At 36.3% G+C, this 22,591-nt stretch overlaps 1 long non-coding RNA gene across 50 annotated transcripts in view; it reads left to right on the top strand.

The window, feature by feature from the left end:
- The window catches only part of LOC107148511, a 108,203-nt gene that overhangs the window by 7,171 nt on the left and 78,441 nt on the right, over positions 1 to 22,591 (top strand). For all 50 annotated transcript variants that reach the window (XR_007342905.1, XR_007342882.1, XR_001504272.2 and 47 more), the window contains one exon: positions 14,978 to 15,129. This is a non-coding gene — a long non-coding RNA (uncharacterized LOC107148511). The remainder of the gene's footprint in view (positions 1 to 14,977; positions 15,130 to 22,591) is intronic.

Below are 22,591 nucleotides of genomic sequence, written 5' to 3'. Positions count from 1 at the left end.
GCAACAGAGTTTTGAATGAGCTTCTTGGAATCACTATTGTTGAAATAGAAGCTGAAACAACTTAGTAAAACTATTGTGGCTTGCAAAATCATAGAAAGGCACTTCAAAGTAAAAACACCAGATTTACAGTTTGGTAGCTTTGGCAGGACATTTAAACAAAAGTTAAGCATCTTTTGCCTAATATATTGATTTTAAAAATCAGGTGTATGCTACTCTTTTTAAAAAACTTTTCAATGGATTACACAATTAAAGGAGAAGAGGTTAGAGATGATGACACATGGGGGGACTTTGCCTATTTGACCATGTCTGATATGGGATATATATATATATATATATATATATCTTTTAATATTAATATTATATTCTAAGACAACTCCTTCTGATAAAGTTCTAAAAACATTTAAAGCCATGTGGATATCATCATAAAGGGGCAGAGTAAGAAATGATGGTCTGAGTCTATATTTTTCACTTTTTCAAGAGCCTGCTAATGAAATATTTAAAATGACAGTTGATTTTTGGCATCCCCCCCCCCCCCAAAAAAAGTATTAGTCAAATGGTATCAAAGGCCATTCACTTAAATGTGAAGGTGCTAGGCACATATCCAGATAAATTAATATTGTTAATTAGCTGCATCAGTGTACTTCAAGAAAATACAAGCAGAATAACAAATAGGGATTTATTTCATTGACTTTCTTTTAACCACAATTTCAAAGTGAATTTCAAAAGAAGAAATATGATTTAAGAAGTAATTCCTACTCGGTTGTTTTTTGGATTTATTTTAAAATAAAAGAGACAGTTTCAGTATAAAGCATATAACTTGAAAATAAGATGACCAGGGACAGACATACACATGATATGGATAGACACGCAATAAAGAAACATTGTGCATGAATTTAGAAAACATTTAATTAATTACATTACCAACCTCATTTCTCTTCTTAGAAAGGGTGATTTCTTGAAATGCTGAAAGTACATCTTAAAAATTAAAAAAAAAAACTGTGCAAAATTAAGTGAAAGTTTTTTAACATCATGTTCAATTTCTTGGCCATAGGAAATATTAACTTGAGAGTTTACAAAGTGTATTGTTTGAAGAAAATTTACATTGGACTTTTTATTTTCAACACAGAGTATTATCTATTATAATTTACTATAAATTAGTAAATCTTTTTCAAGAGATTTCTGTGTACCTGACTATGGCAAATTGATTGAGATGATGTCACTTTAAGTGATTAAAGCAAAACTGAAATCATTACAGGAGGGAAATATTGACTTCAGTGACAAATGTCACATAGGGTATTTCTTGACAAGATCACAGGATATCACATGTCAAAGAAAAGTTAAAATATTAGGGGACCCTATTTCTTTGCAGAATGTATGTTAATAACTTATTTACTTATTCCCAGTGATATGTTGTGGTTTTCCATTTTACATACACTTTGTTGCCACATGACAAACTAATTAAAAGTATTGTGAAAAATAAGCAGTAAGGGGTTTAAAAGTATTTTTTCTTCATGACCTCTTGAATGATAAAAACTTATATACTCATTGATTTTTTTTCTTGTGATTTTGGTTAATTCAATGGCTCTTGAAGTCATGTATTATGTTGCAAAAGTCTGCACTGTGTATAAATTGAAAATAACTTTGAAGGCATCAGCTTTTTTTTAAGGAAGTGCAATTGAATGTTCAGTTACTGAAGAGCCACTATTTAAATCCCAAGTTATATTGAAAACAAACATCGAAACCTGTTCTTCTTTCCTAACAAATCTTAAAATTGTAATTGGCATGACTGTGGATGAATATCTAATATAAGAGCCTTTAACTCTCTTTTCCTATTTACCCTGGAAATGTCTTTAATTTGTCCTCTAAGCTTATGTAATTTAAAAAGCATTAGTTAGTGTACAAGAATTATCCACCCTCCGTGAAAAAAAAAATCCACCCTCAGTGAAAAAAAATTCTAATCATAGAAAAGAGGTGTGATGTTTATTCTGAAGTTTTGGTAACATACAAAGTTTTCTTAGTAAACTAGAAGAAACTATCCCTGACAAAATATAATAGGGCAGCTGTTAGGTATGGTTTTTTATTCATATCTTCCTGCCCTGTTGCCACTGGTACTGTGGTGTTTGAATTTTTGTCATCATCCACTGTCTATTGTTAACAGTGAATTTTTGAAATATACAAAAAAAAATCCAAATTGTATTGCTTCTATAGCTGAATACATTATTAAATTAAAAAATAATATTCACTTTTGTTTTCAAAGTTGTATGTCCAGGCAATAACGAGGTGAGTTTGTGCAAAGTGCATCACCCCTAACAAACAAAACAAAACCTTTGCATCTATCAGCTAAAGAGAAAAAAAAAAGTTCTCAGAATTCAAATATAAATGTGTTGTTTTTATAATTGAACTCTGGACAAGATTTTATTACATATCTACTATCTACCAAGATGAAACACACACACACACATATATATATATATATATATATATATATATATATATATATATATATNTAAAAAAAACTGGTTGGAAAGCCAACTGTATTCAACTTTGGATTTTTCTGACTCTGGTTCATCTAAAAATTTTAAATCAAGTCCTATCAACACATGATTGTAGGTTCTTTGAAGTAAAGGGAGATCTGAAAAATAAGCCTCCAAAATAAAGAGATAAGCAGCAGGGCATTATAGCTTACCTTAGTTTTTAGAGATGTTACAAAAGTAATCTTTTTAAAATAACAATATCATGCTTTTTCTTCAAGTACAAAATGAGATGATAATGGGAGAAAAAAGAAGAAGCTCCCCTCCAACTCTTTCCTACACAAACCCCCAAACAACCACAAACAAAACAAAATAAAACCCATCTCCTAAGTTCCCCAGAAAAAGCCCCTTACAACTTTGGAAAAGTTTTTGTATAAGTGGGGGTCCTGCCAAGGCTCCCAATTGGTCAAATGTTTTCTTTTCTTTTTCTTTCATTTTTTTTTTTTTTAACTCAGCGGGCAATGGATAGACTGTAGTTAGCAGCCTAGAGAAAAAGGCCTGACATTGGGAGCTCAACTCCAAAGACCTACCCTTAGAGATAAATTTGGGACAGCAACTGTTGAATGTTAACCTCTCCTTTCTGAAGGGGATTTGCAGAAGCAGGACACTGAGAGCTGATATAGACAATTTTTTTTCTTTCTAAGGCATTTCTAACTTTTATGATTCCCCCCCACTCCACCTCCTTCTTTTACTATCTCTCTTTGTGCCTCCAGGGCCAGTGAAAGAGCAGGGCAGATTCTAGATTGCTTTCAGAGTTTGCCTTCTCTGATGATGGATTACCATGTCAATTTAAACGGCATAGGATTAATTTGTTTCAATGATTTCTCTTTAGGCTGAATGCCAGCCGTTTTTCTATCTCTCCTCTTGCTCTTCAGAACACAACAACTGAGAGAGAGAGAGAGAGAGAGAGAGAGAGAGAGAGAGAGAGAGAGAGACTGACTTCTTTCCATATTCTATGTTGGGAGAGAGACAGTAATAGAAATAGACAAGTTAGGTGTAACATTGCAACAGAGTTATAGGTTTGAGTGTTTTTATCTCTGCCTAAGAAGCTGAAACATACAGCCAGTCACATTAAAGTGAAATTGGACTCAACATTTATTCAATAAATACTTGTGTTGTAGATAATCCAGTGCAGAGTGCTTTTGACACATAAGGACTTAATTTGTCTTGGATAACAAGTTATTAATATGGCACATTTAAACTTGCCACCTACAATAAGGTTATTGAGATCTATAATAACCTAAATGATCATTGTGAAAAATAGTTTGGGTGAGAGAGGAAGAATTTTTTAGACTGTATAGCTTTATCTTATATATATCAACACATAAGCACACATGAATGTGTGTGCCCCCTATCTCCAGATCACATACATGACAAAAAAAAAATCAGTGAAGTTGAAAAGTTCCTTCCATTATGCAGATGTAGCTAACCTTCCAAAACCAAGACTGTGTCAGAAAGTATTTTTCTCTTTTGAATTATTTCTGACATGCACAGGAAACATGCTGTTCAGATCTACTTTCTTTGCAAAACTAACCCCATTATGAAGTTGAAAATGGCGCCAAAATGCACGAAGGTGCATCTGAAATCAAACACCCCTCCATCTTTTTCACCTAAAGTTGCAGCCAGCCAGTGCATGTTGCTGATAGAATAAAGACATTTTACATGAAATAATCTATCTCTACAGTGATTGTTTTATTTTCCTCTTTAAAGGGAGGTCATCCAGTGAATACAGAAATATAAGAAAGGGATTTTATCCTATGAACCAAATATGATGGGAAAAAGTGATATTTGAACACTGGGCTTCATTTTTACCACACTTTTCTAATTGCCTCTCTCTGCTCCAACATTTCCCTACAGTAAAATTTAGCATTATAGTTCAGAATAATAAATTGCATTTGGATTATGAATACAAATAGATTTTTAGCTTTCCTCTTTCTGTCAGTTCTCTCAATGCATAGGCAGGCTTTATTTGTGTAATTCTACTTTCTAAGGACATCCACAATCAGAGGCCAATCAATGACTGTCAGAACCTGAATCTATGCAATTTTAATTTGTACAAAAGTTGTTGGTTGCTAACCTTGGGGAGATTGTGCATCTCTAAGAAACCAAATCTTTGAGAGCTCTCCCTGGGAAATAATGTTACACATGAGCAGAAAATCCAGGCAAGAAAGGCTAATTGAATGAAGAGAGAGAATTAGGTTAAAAAATAGAGTACAATCTAGTATCACATTTTCACTAGTGTAACTTGAAATGAAGGTGTCTTCAAGTCGCCAGTGATGCCAGAGTGTTTAGATGTTGGCCACAGATGGGAACACCTATTGAAATGTGTCTGAAGAAGATTAATAGGGCTTGTCACTGTTGGGAAAGCACTGCTTTGCTGTAAATTTCTACCAGCACAAGATGAATTACCGATGAATGCTCACTTATCAACCCCATCACTATCGTTCGACACTAAATCAAATTGAGAAGTTATCTGCAATCAGAAAATTTCTTTTTAAAATAGACATACACCTTTAGACCCCAACTGTTTAATAATCCCATGCACAAAACAATTCTCTATACCACAATACTTCTTTAGCTTAATTGGAATTATTCTCAATAATGAATATATTATTAAGTTCCCACACAATGAAAAGCTAATCAAACACCAAAGTTTGGCAGTATTTTAACCAGTGTGTGAAGACTTCTTGGGGGTCATCATTTAATACTTTATAAAACATAAACATGTTATTTTTTTTTTCTTTTAGATTTTTCTTTACTGGGAAGACAAAAAAAAGTGGGTTTACTATTTCAAACCCTTCAATATAAGAGGTGTTTCATGCTCTGTTAAAATTGTGAGAATTGCAAGTTTTATGCAGAGAACAGTAGATTAGGATTAAATGATAATGGAGGACAAGCACTTTTAAAAAATGATATAAGGGTGTTTCATGTAATTTAGTTCAGGGAGTATTGGGGATTGAGTACAGCACCTCCAGAATAGTAGGCATATAGTCTATGACAGAACTGGTCCCCAACCTTCTTCATACCTCATTTTTAAGTTGGTTTATTTGAGAAGCAAAACACAGTCATTTCTTTTTATTTTCTGCTAAACAACTCTAAGCATCCAGAAGTTTTCCAACTCAGGGATAATCATATTTTGATAAAATCATCAACTCTTGCATTTTTACAGGGCTCTTCCTATTTAAAAAGTGTCTTATGCCTGACTCATTTGATTTTTTTGGTGCTGGGGATTGAACGCAGGGCCTTGTGCATGTGAGGCAAGCACTCTACCAACTGAGCTACATCCCCAGCCCCTGACTCATTTGATTTCTATTGAAATCCTGTTCAGGCAGGTATTCTGAATTCCTATTTTACACCTGAGTAAACTGAGGCTCAGAGTTTTTCAAACTCTATTGACGTTAGAAAACTAACAGAAGCACCATTTGAAACTATGTTTTCTGCGTTCCTTTTAGTATTTTTTTTCACTCCAAGTCATTTGTATATAAAATTATGTAAATGAAGAATAAAACTATGATGATGATGCTTGCTGCAGTTAACACTATCTGCCAAAACTATGGTCAGCATTTATATGTTGTTTTATTTCATCTCTATACAGTTATTTTAGATAGATACTGCTATTATTTCTATTATCAAAAAAATGAAAACAAAACAAAATGATGCTTACAGAGATTGAGGACTTGCCTAAAATTCTTATTGCTAGGAAGTTGGAATGTGTTACTTAAATCCAGGAAGTCTGAATGCAAAGCCACTGCTCTATCCTATGTTCCTGTTTTCAATTTTAAGGAACATTGAATTATTCTGGATGATCACAGAAGTCTCACTTATTTTCCAGAATGTAAAAATTTCTCAGATTCTGAGACAGTGTTATGATGAACAGGCCCTGGTTTGGAAATAAAGAGAGCTGGGTGTATTCCTTTTAAATTTATTTAACTTATTTATTTATTGTTGTTGCAGTCCTGGGGGTGAAACCCAAGTCCTTGGGCATGCTAGTCAATGAGTTATACCCCAGTTATACCCCACTGAGTTATACTCCAGTCCTGTCACTTGGCTTAATTATTTACTAAGTAGGTGACCTCAACCTCATTGGTCTTTTTTTTTTTTCATCATCTCTAAATTGGGGTGACTAGATCTAGTGAGCCTTTGTATATTGCTTTTGGGTGCTTCTCTCATTCATGATTTCTAAGAGGAAAGAAAAGGGGAACAGAAAAGAAATAACTATCTCTAAGGGTGTTTGGAGACAGTAACATTCAGAGGTTGGAGAAAACATGGCTCCCATTTCTAGGAGATGGGTATTGAGTACACTCAGCATTAGTTGAGGTCTCTATTTTCTTTTTCTTGCCTCCAGAGAGCACTAAACACAATCGCCCCTTCCTTTCAGATGGGGATCAGTTCCAGGACTCCCATCAAATATCTATCAGAGGATGCTCAAGTCCGTTATATACAATACTTTTTATATTTATGTGTAACCTATGAACATTCTCCTGTTTAAATAGTCTCTAGACTTCTCATTACTTAATGCAATGTAAATAATAGTTATACTTTCTTGTTTAGAGAATAATTACAAGGAAAAAAGTTGGTGTGTGTTCAGTATGAGCACAATTTTGTTTTGTTTTGTTTTTTGGCCCTCATTGATGCAGAGATCTGACTCTACCTGAAACAATGGAGGTTCTCTAGAAAACCATATAGTTTAAATTTGATTTTCCAAGTAAAAGCAAGAAGATAAACTGGAGGTTTGTAGAAGTTAGGGGACTTACTCAGGGTCATCCAACTAATTGGTGACACAGTTGAAACTGAATCCTGTTCCTCAAACCAGGAATTGCCACCACCTCCACCTCACCCTTCCAAAAGCCCAAAAAACCAAAAACCTCTCCTCTACATTATGCTCCTTATTCAACAAAATACATACTTTCCATCAGCTGGTCATGTTCCTGTTATAACTATTTCTCTATTTTATGATGTGATTCTTTGTATGGGTTATTATTAGTTGTAATATGAAATTTTCCTAAGTCTCTCTCACAATCATTTTTCATAAAACCTATTAAGCTAACCAGCCAAACAGTGGAAGCTACAAAGAAGAATCACAGTATAATAAGAATATTCTGTAATCTCCATTAGGTCACAATAATACTCGAATCTGTATTTATTACAATCTTCCTCCGATAACTTCCAAACCAAAATTGCTAGATTTATATTCTTTAATGGTTCCCAATGGGAAAAACCTGTGTTTTTTATCTTCCTTTTCCTGTCCCAAATCATTCTTCCAGATACATTGCTTGCTTTGGGAACCCCCGTCTGGGTTTAATCAGAAGTTGCAAGACAAAATGTGCATTATTAAGAAATATAAATATTTTCAGAAGCAATCAAAGGGATGAAAGATTGATTCAGCATGTAGATTGGACCTAATTTGAAGCAGCTTTGTTCTAATGAGAGCTACTGGGACAGAAAGTTAGGAGCTGTCATGGCCACCAGTTGGAATTTCCAATGCTTTGGAATAACCTGTCAAGATTCCTCTTACTAGATATGCTGAAACTTTTTGCAAGGTACAGTTTCCAGTCTGTGTCCTAAACAACCCTCCTTGCCATGCTTAGGGACTTCTGATAGTCAGCTTTGAGAAATTATGACTAATTCCTTCTCCTTAGAGTTTACATCAGCAAGTACCTCCGTTTTCAAAACTCGGAAGTTGGCTTAGCGTTAACTTTCATAAGAACATTTTGGCCTGAAGGCATCTGTATTACAATTTCTTTCTTGGCTTAATAAAAGGTATCACATTATCTACCTGGTCAATCTCTATTGGCTTTCAAAATAGAGACATGGAAAAACCTAATAAGCCTCATTAGTATATCTGCTTTAAAAACAACAGGCTGCCTCATTTAGCATGTTGCTTTGAAATGTCCCAGCAGAGCTGGGTGGTCACTGCTTGAATACAGGTATTGCTAATTTGGGATCTTTGTTAGTCTGGTAGCTCTGGGAAAAAAAAAAAAAAGCCTAATGTATAGGTGGAATTTTAATACACAAAGGATTAAACCCTGATTATTGTATTTTGTTTTTGTTTTCTTTCTTTCTTTCCTTTAATCCCACTTTTTGTCCGCATGGCCATGTGTGAGAGATGGCTTGATTTTCTTGATATGGTTCACCCATCCACAGCTGGAATTCCAAAGAGGACTGAAAATGTCTTTAAAATCAACACAACTCAGGGAGCCTGAGAGAACAAGTTTTCCTTTGTTGTAGGGTATAGTATTATTTGCTGTAGGTTTTTTGATATACATTCTAAATTAGGCCTGCAAAGGCATGCTTCATCTTTAATTCATCACTCTCAGCTGAAAGAGATTAGCAATGTCTAGCACGCACCCCTCGTATGGTGCTGACCTCATCAAGTATGGCCTGAAATTAATTAGCCTCATTCATTCCAAATGGAAAAGGATAATGGAGCAGCATTTTAGAGATGACCATCACAAATTGTATGCAGCATATTTAAAAGGCCCCTATTTTCAAACCATGTAGATTAAAATTCTTTCCAGGGTTTACAATATGCCTGAGTTATCAAGGACCCAAAGCAGAGCCCAGTCAGGCTTCATGCATGTGTGTATGTACGCGTTCGTATGCGTGCAGAGTTGTATGTTGCATGAGTACCAGTGACCATGTATAGATACGTCCATTATTTAGCTGCCTGGTTCTCTAGGATGACACCTGGAATATTTGATCAAAAAATATCTGTTGTTTAATATTGTTTAAAATGATTCAGTAGTGGAAAATATTAAGTGGACTTTTTTGGTTTTTGCTGTTAAGTGGAACATGCCAGCACAAACTTTGCTGTTTTTCAGTAAGATGCGATTCATTCTCTAATTTAGAAACAGAAAAGCTTCTTAAAGAAATGCTCAACTTTCTATTTTGAGTTATTTTTGAAACTTTTTATGTCTTTTCCCATTCCCTACTGTTTGATCATAAGTTAGATTACAGAATCCCTTAAATTTATCATCTTGCTAAGATTAGCTGGTTTTTCTCTTTTGGGGATTGAGTAAGGGAGGTCAAAATTTTGAATATCAAAACTGCTTTCTTTTCAAGCCAACAAAATCTTGACCAGGGTTCTTTGGGATTCTCAAAGATGTTGTAAAGTTTATTTTTATGAGCAGAGTTTGGGGACTACAAATGGAAGAAGAAAAAAAGAAAAAGCACGACTTTTTTTCTGTGTGTTTTCAGCTTCTAATTTTTTTCATTAGTATGAAAAGTAGCCAATGAATGAAAAGGTATTATTCATATTTGGGGGGAATTTTATATAGCGTACATTTCTTTGTTTTCTATTTTTTTCCCAGTACTGGGATTGAACTCAGGGACACTCTACCTCTGGTTACTAAAAAGGGCTTAGGATCCCTTTTTGTTTATGCAATTTTATTTGAGAGAGGATCTCACCAATTTTGCACAGGCTGGCCTTGAACTTGCAATTCTCTTAGTCTCTTAAGTAGCTGGGGTTATAGGAGTGGGCCACCACACCTGGCTTATGGTTACTTTTCTTAAGAAAAAAAATTATCTCAGAATAATTTTGTTTCATTAAATTAACAGTGGTTGTTCTGAGTAATGTTACTGAAAAGCTTTCATTTAATTCTTGAAGGGAAAAATGCATTTTAGGCAAATAATCTTTTCAGAGTTCATTGACAGGATTTTCATATATGTTATTTAATATTATTTGGTTTTATAATAACACAGAAACTGCCAAGTATGTTTCTCATATCTCTGCAAAAATTAAGATTTAGAAATTTATCCAAGTTTACTTTTGCCTAATCTTCTCATCCCAGAAGGCCCTTTTATCTAATGGGCAGTTATCATTTATATGTACAAGATCATCAATCACTAACTGTGAACCTATCATTTTGATATAAAAGATCTATCCTTAAGTCTGCCCAAACCTCTAGCATATAATTTGAGGAAATTGACTTGCTTAAAGTCTGGGCTTCTGACATCTGGGGGATAAAATGAAAAATTGGGGAAAGCTTACATTATACACATTTGATTTTAAAGTCACAGTTTAACTGAGCCAGGGATAAGAGGATGATGTGATACAGAACTTTACATATTGACAGAAATAGATCATTTTGCTAATCATCATCTAAATAATTTGGAATTTTGTGGCAAATAAACACAGTAGTAAATAAAGAGTAATATTCTGTAAAAATTGCTTTCTCGTTAAAGCATGAGTTACCAAAAATATGATGTTCTTCTAATAATAAATGTGAAATTTTATTTATTATTGAGACAAAGGAATACATGCATTCTATAATATTGAAATTTGTTCAGAGACTGAACAGCCTGTCTCAATTTTTACTTAATATGTCTTGTCAACTGAGGTAAAAATGTAGAAAAACTGTAAATATAAGGATTAGGTTGTATGAAATTTGAGTTCATTCAAATAAAAAACTTAAAGTAAAACTCAGATGAACTTACTCAATTTCATTTGGTATCCACCTGAAGCTATAAATCTTTTGTTGGCATTTGAAGGTAGAAAAGAGGTTCACTAAAATTTAAACCAGGTTTTCCTAAACCCTAAACTAGACTCGCTAACTTTGGGGTAAACTATGGTTCCATTTTAGGTTCATAACAAAACATTCATCCTATTTTAGCTAATGATGAATGGATGATGGGTTAGAGGAGAGGGAACTAGAAGATATTTTTGGAATTGTTGTTTTATTTTATTTCATATTTCCTGTCATGTTCTGTATTAGGGAAGAGCAGTATAATGAGACAAATTTTTAGTGATGTCTGGAAAGATGACAACAAACAGAAGATCAGAGCAGGGAAACTGGCAGTCTTTGAATTGCCAAATATGCATAATTTCTTTTTAAAGGAGAACATGGATGAAGAACTAACATTTGTAAGGTGCTTAGTATTCTTGAGCACTGTTCTAAGTGTTTCACGTATATTAATTTAGTTTTCTATCGCAGTCCCTGGCAAACACTATTATTTCTATTCTCCAGATGAAAAACACCAGGCAGAGGAAAGTCACATAACTTGCCCCAAAGTCACACTGCTTGTCAAAGTGACCTGACTCCCACAACCACTTGTTTTGGAGTCTCCACCCTTAGGTCTGGTGCTATATTGCTTCTCAAGGGAACACACAGTTATAGTGTTGTTTGGAAAATGAACTGCAGCAGACTATGAATGGAAGGGAAGTCTTCCCTTCTTTTTGACTTTTGAGGGCAGTAGGAAATTTATGGGGAAAAGCCAATTTTCTTATCCCAGAAGTAGGTGGGGAATTGGTTTCCCAAACCTCCACTTAGAAAACTACATTATATGTAGGATGCCTCAGTGTGCAAGGCAGAGGGGAACAAAGTGAAATTTAAAGAAAGTATGGAATGACAGGGTGAGAGACTGCCTTAGAAGGAAAGATGGAAAGAACTAAATAAGTAGAATTGGCTAAGCAGTAGTTACTAGAGAACTAGACTGTGTTCTAGAAATATTTAGAAGAAAAATGAGGGCCTACAAATGTCAGTAGGGAGGTTGAAAAGAAGCAAAAAAGGAAAGGTATAAGAGCAAATCAAATTAAAGTAAACTCTAAGAGTCTGTCATTGTCTTGAGAGACCCACAAAGAAAGCCATATTTTCTTAGAATAGTGAAGCCATAGCCAGAGATTTCATAGGAAAAGAAAATTTCATTCCCTGTGTTGTACTTTGAAGCAGAGAAATAGGCTAAAAACGATAGTTTAGGGCTATGGGTGTAGCTCAGAGGTAGAACACTCAACTAGAGTGCATAAGGCTCTGGGTTCCATTCCCAGTACCATTAAAAAAAAAAGAAAGGTTGAAAAATGCTTTGCATAAATTGGCATGGTTTGTGTGCACCTGTAATTCCAGTAATGCAGGAGGCTAAGATAGGAAAACAGCAAGTTTATGGCCAGCCTCAGCAACCTAGCAAGGCCCTAAGCAACTTGGTGAGACCCTGTCTCAAAATAAAAAAGAAAAAAATCTAGGAATATTGCTCAGTGGTGAGTCCCTCTGGGTTCAATCCCCAGTCCAAAAAATAAAAATAAAAAGCTTTGCTGGGGCTGGGATTGTGGCTCAGCGGTAGAGTGCTCACCTAGCACAGGGGGGACCCAGGTTCAATTCTCAGTACCATATAAAAATAAAGGCATTGTGTTGTGTCAATCTACAAAAAATAAAAAATTAAAAAAAATAAAAATTCTCTCTCTCTCTTTCCCCTTAAAAAAAGCTTTGCATAATAATACATGGAATGCCCCCATATCCTTTATGTTTACTATCTCATTTAATCTGCATTATATATTTGTAAGGCATATGTATTATTATTTCTACCTTACAGATATGGAAACAAGAATCAGAGATTATGTTACCTGCCCAGGATCAGAAAGCCAAAATCCCTCTAAGTCCTCCCCAATCCTGGTCTCCTCCCAGAAGCGTACTCTGTGTACTCCCACACAACACCCCCACAATTGTGCTCAGAAGGTGATATTGTAAAACATCGTCTGGTTTTATTCCAAATTCATTATGCTGCATTACCTGGAAGGATCGTACTGATAAGAACACATTATGCTGGAAGGAGACATAGCCCTGCTTCTGAAATCTGGCTGACATCCTCTAGGAGGTGGCCCAGTCTGCTCAGTTTGTTCAGAAACTGTGCATGTTGATTAAACACACAGCAGTGGGTTTGGATGTGGGACCAAATGAGAGCCGGATACACATAAGAAAATGAAGAGGAACTCTCAAAGGAGGCCTTGAGCATCCTGTGTCTACAGGCTCCCAAATGAAATCACCTGGCTGTTTATAGGAATCTTAGTGCTGATGAAAAGACTGAATTAACACTGCAAACTGTTCCCTGCCAATAAAGAAAAGTTCCAGATTCTTTAAAAAGTATGTAAAGCATCGATCTGTAAAGTGGCAACAGCATTTGGGACCAATTACCCAGATTAGGCGGCAACAATGGTCTGTTTACACTTTGTAGCCCAGAGTCCTTTGGCTCTGGTCCACAAGCAGGGGATTGTAAATTACAGGAATTTCAGCCCAACATTGACTTCTCTTTTGACCTATGTGTCTGAGTACAGAGAAAAGCAGGTGAAAAAGTCCTGTTGTGACTTGCCTGAAAAATGTCAATGAATAGGGAACTGAACATTGTCTTCCAGGTAAAACACTTAACACATAGACCCTCTGTAAAGGAGGCCTGGGTTTTATCACGCAGAGAGGAGTCTGGCTGACTACAAAATGTGTCAGGATATAGTTTTTCAGTTTGCAAAGTTTCTCAAAAATGATTTTTGCAAGAGAAGTTAGGAAATAAAGGCTGCCTGTCATCTTTTGGTTACTTACCATGGCCTTTCAATTTAACTCCCTTTTCCAACACATTGTGTATTAGTAACAAATGGTAGATAGTGACATTACTACCATGAGAACTGTATTGGTGGCAATGATTAGCCTAGGTGGCAGCAAATACAGATGTTGAGGGGAAAAAGTGCGTTTAGAACATTTGGACAAAACTCACAAATTTGAATTGTTTGAAACTGAGGTGTAGATTTCTCCCTCTTCTTAGGAGGAACAATCTTCATTTTTCATAACTCTGGTAGTTCTAGAACTTTTTGAAAGTACTCTCTTTCCTTTAATATAATCCTGATGTTAAGGCTTTGACCTTGTGGGTGGGGGAAGGGGTGAATATCCACAGAGATCAGGAAACAAGAAGAAATGGGAAAAGTAGTCATTCCCGAAGAGTAAGCTGCCAAATGCAGCAGTGTGGAAAAGACAGATTATCATTTTACCTGCGCTCATAATGGCATGTGTTCAGAGTCTAAAAATTCAGCCACACCAAATACAACTGTTAGACCATCAAATTGGAAATAACAACAGTCAAGGACTGAATTCTTGTTTTTCAAGTTCTGTCACTTGGACAGTCATTTAGATGAAAACAGAATTGAGGCTGTGATAGTGTAGTGCTGTGGGAATCTCAGAGCAGGAAAGCATTTCAGTTTTGAACAAATCATCCTGTATGTATTTAGTCTTCTAAGGCAACTCCTAGACGATGCCATTCCAGATCCTTCATACATCAACATATTTTACTGATAAAAAAAACTGGTTGGAAAGCCAACTGTATTCAACTTTGGATTTTTCTGACTCTGGTTCATCTAAAAATTTTTTTACCATTTTCTGCAATGTCAGAGCTTCCTGACATTTACAATTAACTCACAAATTAACTTAGAAATGATAGTAAGCTCTCAGCTAAATGATATAGTGGCCACTGGGGACCAGACCAATTTTCTAGAATAAGGTTAGGACTGAGTTGCTCTGTAACAATGCTAAGGTTGGTTGTATAGAAGCAGTCGTTCAAATGTGAGCAGGAATCTAGGTGTGAGAGGACAGACATTGTCCGTCTCTGAAGTTGGCTGGGTACTTGGCATTCTGACATTTCTTAACCTAATAAAACAGAGATAATCTGTTTACTTTTTCTTTTTTTTTTAATTCAAGACTCCATTACAAAATGAAGAAGACATGGACTTCTACTACTGGAAGGAAAATTGAACATTGGTCCAAATTCCTGCTGAACCCAGGGTTTTGGAGATGGATAGATGAGTGCAGATGAAGACTGAGAAATTTCAGGAGTTGCAGATTCAAGGCAGGTAACATGTGTGGGAAGGTCTGGGCAAAAGCCTCCAGTTGGCCCAGGGCCCATCTAAAGAAATGGAGGGGAAGGGCTCAGTCTCCCCAAGCTGCTTATGTAGGAGAAAGCTTTGTTTATGGAAAGCTTTGTTCCTCAAATAGAAGCCCAAATCCACATCTCTGGAACATCAATCCATCAGATCAAATTCTATCCTTAGAGGACATATAATTGAATCTTGTCCCTTTACCCTGTGGCAGACCTCCTGATACTTGAAGATAATGGTCATACTCCCCAATCCACTGCTGGTGTTTAACTGGAGAGATTCTCCAGTTTCCCATATAACTCAGGAACTCTTGCTTTCCTGAGTTAGCCTTGGCTTTCCAGAATCTTTTAAGAAGTCTCTGTCTTTATTTTTTATTTTTATTTTTTGTGGTGCTGGGGATTGAACACAGGGCCTTGTGCATGTGAGGCAACCACTCTACCAACTGAGCTATATCCCCAGCCCTTAAGAAGTCTCTTGAGGGCTGGGGTTGTGGCTCAGCTGTAGAGCATGCACCTAGCACATATGAAGCGCTGGGTTCAATCCTCAGCACCACATAAAAATAAATAACGATAAATTTTTTTTAAAAAAGTCTCTTGAAATAAATAAAATACACAGAAGTTCTGTCACCAGCATAGACAGTGTCTGTCCACTGTATCTTGTTACTGGTCTTAAAGAAAGCCCTCCACCAGGGAAGAGCTCTGCACTCCTGAGTCAGACTTCAATCATCTGGGGCTTATACAGTGGATTTAATGCATTTAAGAATGTCTCATGTTTATCCCCATTAAATTTCATTTTGCTTTGGCTTTTTGTTAGCTTTTAGAATCTCTGTGTTTCTCTCATCTTTTGTTGTTTTACAAATTGCCCAGCCTTTTTAGAAGTAGTTTTTCCCAATCATTGAACTAAATTTTGCAGATGTTGGGTTTCTAGGGTTTCTGGGGTCTTCCATGTCACTAGTGTTATGTTGAAAATAGTTGCATATTTATTTCTTTAATCAGCTCATAGTAATGGTTAATAGAGGGGTCTCTGGAACGAAATTTGCTTGGGTTTAAATACTGCATTTGACAATATACAAGTTAGATGGCCTAGGGCTTGTTTAATTTATCTGTGACTCAGTTTCTGCATCTGTAAAATGGAGATAATGTAATTACTATATGTAATTGTTTTAATGGCTAGATGATTTGGTATTTTTGGAGGGCATGGGTATGAGGGATTGAACCCAGAGGCACTTAACCATTAGAGCCACACTCCTAGCCCCTTTTATTTTTTATTTTTATTTTGAGACAGGGTTTCAGTACATTGCTGAGGTTGATTTTGAACTTGCGATCCTCCTGCCTCAGCCTCCTGAGTCCCTGGGATTACAGGCATGTACCACTGTGCCCTGATGATTTAATATTTTTAAAGCACTTAAACTAGTGTCTAGCATATAGCATGCATTATTTATTATAGAGATAAAATAAATTGAGAAAAGATACTTAAGAAAGGGGACAGTGTTGTTCATATCTATTTCTCTAAAGAGATACAGGGGCTGGGCACAGTGGTGCACACCTGTAATCCCAGTGGCTCCAGTGGCTGAGACAGGAGGATCTGGAGTTCAAAGCCAGACTCAGCAAAAGTGAGGTGCTAAGCAACTCAGTGAGACTTTGTCTGTAAATAAAATACAAAATCGGGATGGGGCAGTGGCTCAGTGGGCAAGTGCCCCTGAGTTCAATATCCACTACCCCCAAAAATAGAAAAATAAAGAGTTACAGGGGCATTTGGTGCTAAGATGTTGAGAATACAGGTGAATGAGTTTCCATAGTGTTGTAAACACTGGATGTAAGCAGACAATATAATCAATACTCTAGTTTCTAATGCTCACAGATTTTCAATATTATTATAACAAAGAAATCTTGAATTCAGGCTCATGCCTATAATCTCAGCTTCTCAGGAGGATGAGGCAGGAGGATCACAAGTAGAGGCCAGCCTAGGCAACTTAGTGAGACCCTGTTTAAAAAAAAATTAAAAAAGGACTGGGGACATAGCTCAGTGATAGAGTACCCCTTGGTTCAATCCCCTGTAGTAAAAGTAGTAAAGAGAGAGAAATCGACCCTGAAAAGAGAAGTTGTGTAGATTCAACATCTCTCTGGTGGTTATTTTCCTGCTAACCTTTCTATGAACAATAACATCAATAATATCTTTATTCAGGCAAATCTATCATGCCTTCATTTAGCATAGAAGACCAGAAAAATCACACACTCAGGTCCAATCTAAACTCAGAAGGGGAGAATCACACTGCTTAGTTTGTATTTATTCCAGGCTGAGAGGAGATGACATGTATTTTTATCATGAAAAAGAGCTGAACAGGAATGTTAGTGCTTCTTAGATATTTATTTCATTTAAAACTTTGGTAGATCCCCAGGCCAGAGGCAGACTCACTGAATAACACATGCTAAGAAATAGATGTTTTAAAACTTCCCCCACTATATGGAAGTCTCTGCATGGTCCTACCTTTTCATTAACACCAGCCATGAAGCTACTGACGTCAGAGTGGGTCTTGATTTATGTGCATAGCAACCTAAGGCTCCCCTAGGTTCCACTTCAGTGTGTCATATCCAGTTCTCATCAGGTTGAAAATTTAAAACTTTCAGAGATACCTTTTAACAGGCAAATCTCTTTGAACCTCAGTCCATGCTAATTTAAACACATTGGGTATTTTCTTCCTTCTGAATTAGTACAGTTGAGCTCAAAGAATAAAATTCACTGCTGTTTTCTCCTTTGTGTGTGTTCAATAGGTACCCCCAAGCAATTACCTACTGTGAGATGTGGGAGGAGCCATTCTGTAACAGCAGGGGCCACTGGTAACATGATATGTGGTTGTTGTGTGTGTAATGTGCTAATACTTTTGACAGCAACCATCCGAAAGGGGTGTAGCAAGTCATTTGAAATTTGTACACAGACTGCCCTATCCATTACGCATCGCCCATATCATACCAATAATCTCCCAGGGCAGAGATGCTGTTACACTCGGTGGGCCACGGGCTGCCATGTGGGTATGCACACAACTCCCACTGACTGTGCCACCGTGACACTTCAGTGGGAGTTGTCAGCAGCATAAATTTAGCCCTGTACAGTCGCAACCACAGCGGGCGCAGCTAAACAGAGACCTGGCTGTGTGTTAAAAAGGCTGAGTAAGAACAAAAAAGCTGCCAGTTTTCATAAGAAATCTTATCCCCTGAGCATTGAGAACTGTAGCCTGATACTCACCACACTCTTTATCCTTGTCCCACAACCTGCGGATCCCAGGCTGGGACTTGGAAGCAACGAACAGAGTGGGCATTAAAAAGAAAGGCCTGCTACAGGGCATCAAACCGTGCTTTGCATGCAACCTTATTATGTGAGGGAAAAATTCCCCATAGAGGATCTTTAGAACATTTATTTATCAAAATTTAAAGGAACACCTTGGAACCAAACCCTTCTTCAAATATAGAAAATTTAAAACACATAAAACAAGAGCACAAAAGTGCTCAGCTTTTCAAAGTCACTCATCTATCCAGTTTGAATCCCACAGTGTTATGGGTGTTATAATATATAACACATAGATTGTCATGCTAACATGATCACTGCTATTGGAGACCTATTTTAGTGTTTTTCAGCATGTTTTCTAATGCAAGTCCTTTTTTGGCCACTTGAACATCCCCAAATCATATCTTCTAAGTGACCAGGTGTCACTACCCTCAATCCCCAATTGCAGTAAACCTCAGGAGTTAATCCTCAGTGCTCCGAGTCCCAGCCCTCACTGTTATAAACAGTGAATTCTATTTATTCATAATTAGCGGCAGTAGTATTTTGGCAGGCAGAGCCTGGGTTTGAATCCCTGCTTTGTGCTACAATAACTGTGTGTCTTGGGAGTGTTGTGTAACATCTGTAAACCCCGTTTTCCCCATCTGTATCTTGAAGTTGACAAATACTTCTTCATAGTGATGTTGTGAGGACAACATGAGAAACACGAGAAAGCGTGGAAGCACTTAGCATAACATACACGCTCCAACAAATGACACATGGTACTTAGTACACACTCAATAAAAGCTTCCTTGTTTTTTTTCTTCTTCACCATTAACTAATGAGCTCATGCTCATTCAAACCTATGTATGTGAAGAAAAACACTGCTCTTAAAAGCAACTCAATTAAATATTATCTCATGAATAAGAGATGACCATACATTTAACAAAATGCATTTAAAGCTACACTCATCCTTTGATTTTTGGTACAGAACAAATAGGAATGATACAATTCTGAAGGAAAGAGTAAGCAAGGAACCACATTAGATATTCAATCAGGTCTGATTAATGGCTACTTCCAGTGGCAATTTTAGCTGAGCTTAAATTCCTGCCTTTCTAACTGTTGTGGGAAGTGGTTTTGGTGTCCATGAAGAAACCGAATGCAGGACTGGGGTAGCCCAGTGCTGCAGCACTTCCCCTAGCATATGTGAGGCCTTGGGTTCCATCCTCCAAAACAAAAGAAAAAATAAAGTTGAATGCATAATTAATTCAAAATTTCCATAGATTTTTTTCTCTCAGTTTGGGAAAGACCAAAAGTTAGGTGCAATTCTTTTAATGCTATGAAACTAGTAGGTTTCATGATAATGAATTTATATATACATAATTATCTTACTTAATAAATTTAGACTTGTAATTTCATTTTTTTTTTTCATCAGTTCACAATGTAAGGACCCCAGTTTGGAGTTGGATTAATCACGTATTAAAAAAAATTGCATTGCTCCAAAAGACTTTCACTCATTTTAAGAAAGGTAGTCTAGGTCACATTCAAAAACTAATGTGTTCTTGCGTATGAAAGTGTAATAGGTTAATTTGAAAGGTATGAATAATTCAACACACAATCATGTGTTTCTTTATACGTATTTTCCCACATGAAAATGTTGCTTTATCATTGTTAGTAAATTCCCATTGGTACTATATATCAGTTACATATTTGGAGCAAGGTTTGGAGATCCAACTTTTTTTTTTTTTGGAGAAAGAACTAAAGTTTAATAAAATTGAAAGAGCACGTGCAGTTTTGGTGTGTGGACTATTTTCAGGTCACAAAGTAATCTTCCTTGGTTTGCAGTTGCAGTTAGAAAATGTTGGAAGTAAAAATGACAACAAAAAATCAAACTGAATTTGTACAAAATGCAGGGGCTTTGAAGATTGTGTCTGAGCATTTGGTGATGGCAGTGTAACCACTTCTATATGTATAAGGAAATAATTTAAAAAAAAGACTAAGGCTTACTCTAAACACAACTTTAGGTGGTAAATCAAGCTCTGAATGGAAAATAAAATTGCTGTATATACATCAAATTATATGCACATCCATGTAACTCTCATACATGTATCCAGGTATAAGAGTTTGCACATGACGAGCTCTCTAAGTTCTTTTTGTTTCATCAAAGATAATATAAAAATAGAAAAACTCAAATCTGCCTTCTGCCTTCCAATCTCATGTCTTTCTGTGTAGGCCTGGCCTCTCATGTTCTGCTAAATTTGTGGTCAGTGAATCTTGTCTGATCTAACAGAAATTCTTTTTAAAAAACAAGGTACCCCCTTGCCCAGCCACATTTTGCCTCAATTTTACTTATCCCTCCAGCCTCCCATGCCTGTCAAATCATAGCATCGCCTCAGCTGCATCGAATTGATTTAGGACACTAAACATTTCCTCAAAAATTAAATTCCCCATGAAAACTTAGCAGGACCAATAATGGCATCAAAAAAGAGTTATGGGAAAAAGTGCCAGAAGTTGAGCTAAAGTGAAGGCCGATTCCTTTATATCAGGGAGGAGGGGAAAAGGGTCAGAGAAGTGAAAGGAAAAGCAGGGCAGGAGGAGAGGCATGAAGGAGAGGAGGGACCGAAATTAGAACAAGAGGCTATGTTTATTAATAACCTTACTGACCCATAGGACCCTGACACAAAATACATTAAGGATTCTTGGGACATTCTGGTCTGTCACTCATACGAGGAGCAAATAAAATGCAGTTGGAAGCTGCAAACTTTCTGAGAACAGATTAAAAAAAAAAAAAAAAAGGAGGGGGGGAGCCAGAATAAGGTGAAGGTTTAGACTTACAAGCTTAAGAGGTCGGGTGGCCTGGGCTCTCCTTTCGTCCCCTGCATCATCCTCTCTCGGCAGTTTATCTTCCATTGACACACTTTTATCAAACTAGGATTTAAAGAGCACAAGAAAAAAAAATATATTTTATTGTTGTGAAAAGGATATATGTCTGTGGCAGAACATTTGGAAATTATGGAAAAAACACCATGAAGTGAATAGAAATTGCCTCTGAGCCTTACCAGCAGGGTGTCATCACTGCTCATACTTTTAAATACATTTTAAAATCTCTACTTTTTTTTAAGACCGTTATTTTATTTATTTATCTCTTGATGTGGTGCTGGGGATCGAACCTAGTGCCTCATGCATGTTAGGCAGGTGCTCTAGCACTGAGCCACAACCCCAGCCCTCCTGGACTTCTTCTTTTTTTTTTTTTTTTTTTACATGAATATATTTGTTTGTTTGAAAAACAGGAGAGGGGCCCTGATGGGTGGGCTGCTGTGTAGTAAACTGCTTTTTCCATTTGACAAGACAGAATGGATGTCTCAAAACGGATTCTCAAAACTAATCGAAATCATGATTTTTATGTCACCAGTGACTCATTTGACCTCTCGTTAGATAGTTAGGTCTTTTGTAGCTTTTATAAAATCTTTGTGTGTATTTTCATTTTCTCTGTCTAAATTACTATAAGTGAAAATCCTGCCTTATTAATTCATTTATCTATTTGTTACTTATTTATCTATTTATTATTTATGTATTTTTGGCTATCTTTTGTAGGGTTGCCCTCCGAAGAAGTATTTGTGCCATTTGCACTGAATGAGAATGCTGATTTCAGGAAATATTAGTTCTTCCCCAAATAAGGAAAAAAACCTTAGTGGCCTACGGACTGTGATTTTTATTTATTTTTGGTTGTTTGTGATGCCCCCTTTCTTCCTGTTTCCTGACTATTGGTCTTGTTTTGTGTGTATGTGGTTTGTGTCCTTGCTATTACTTTTTGGTTTTTAATCTTTTTTTAGTTATATATGGACACAATATCTTTATTCTTTTTATTTTTTTAATGTGGTGCTGAGGATCAAACCCAGTGCCTCAGATGTGCCAGGCAAGTGCTCTGCCACTGAGCTACAACTCTAGCCCTTGCTTTTACTTTTATTTGCTTAAGTTTGCCTCCTAGTTCTATGGGGTATTAGCTGATTTTCCATTAAATTATAAGTTTTCTTTATCTTAAGTTTATTAACCCTTTCACCAGGATGTACTGCAAATATTTTCTATTTTGTCATTTGGTTTTTAGTTGTTAATTCATTAACATATGTTTGTGAATTTAATTGAAAAATGTTTTTTTTTTCTTTCTACCTTTGCTTTTATG

The sequence above is a fragment of the Marmota marmota genome, unplaced genomic scaffold, assembly GCF_001458135.2.
Source record: "Marmota marmota marmota unplaced genomic scaffold, marMar, whole genome shotgun sequence".
Classification (NCBI taxonomy): Eukaryota; Metazoa; Chordata; class Mammalia; order Rodentia; family Sciuridae; genus Marmota; species Marmota marmota.
The sequence above is the reverse complement of the archived record's forward strand: the minus strand, read 5'-3'. Positions and strand labels throughout refer to the sequence as shown.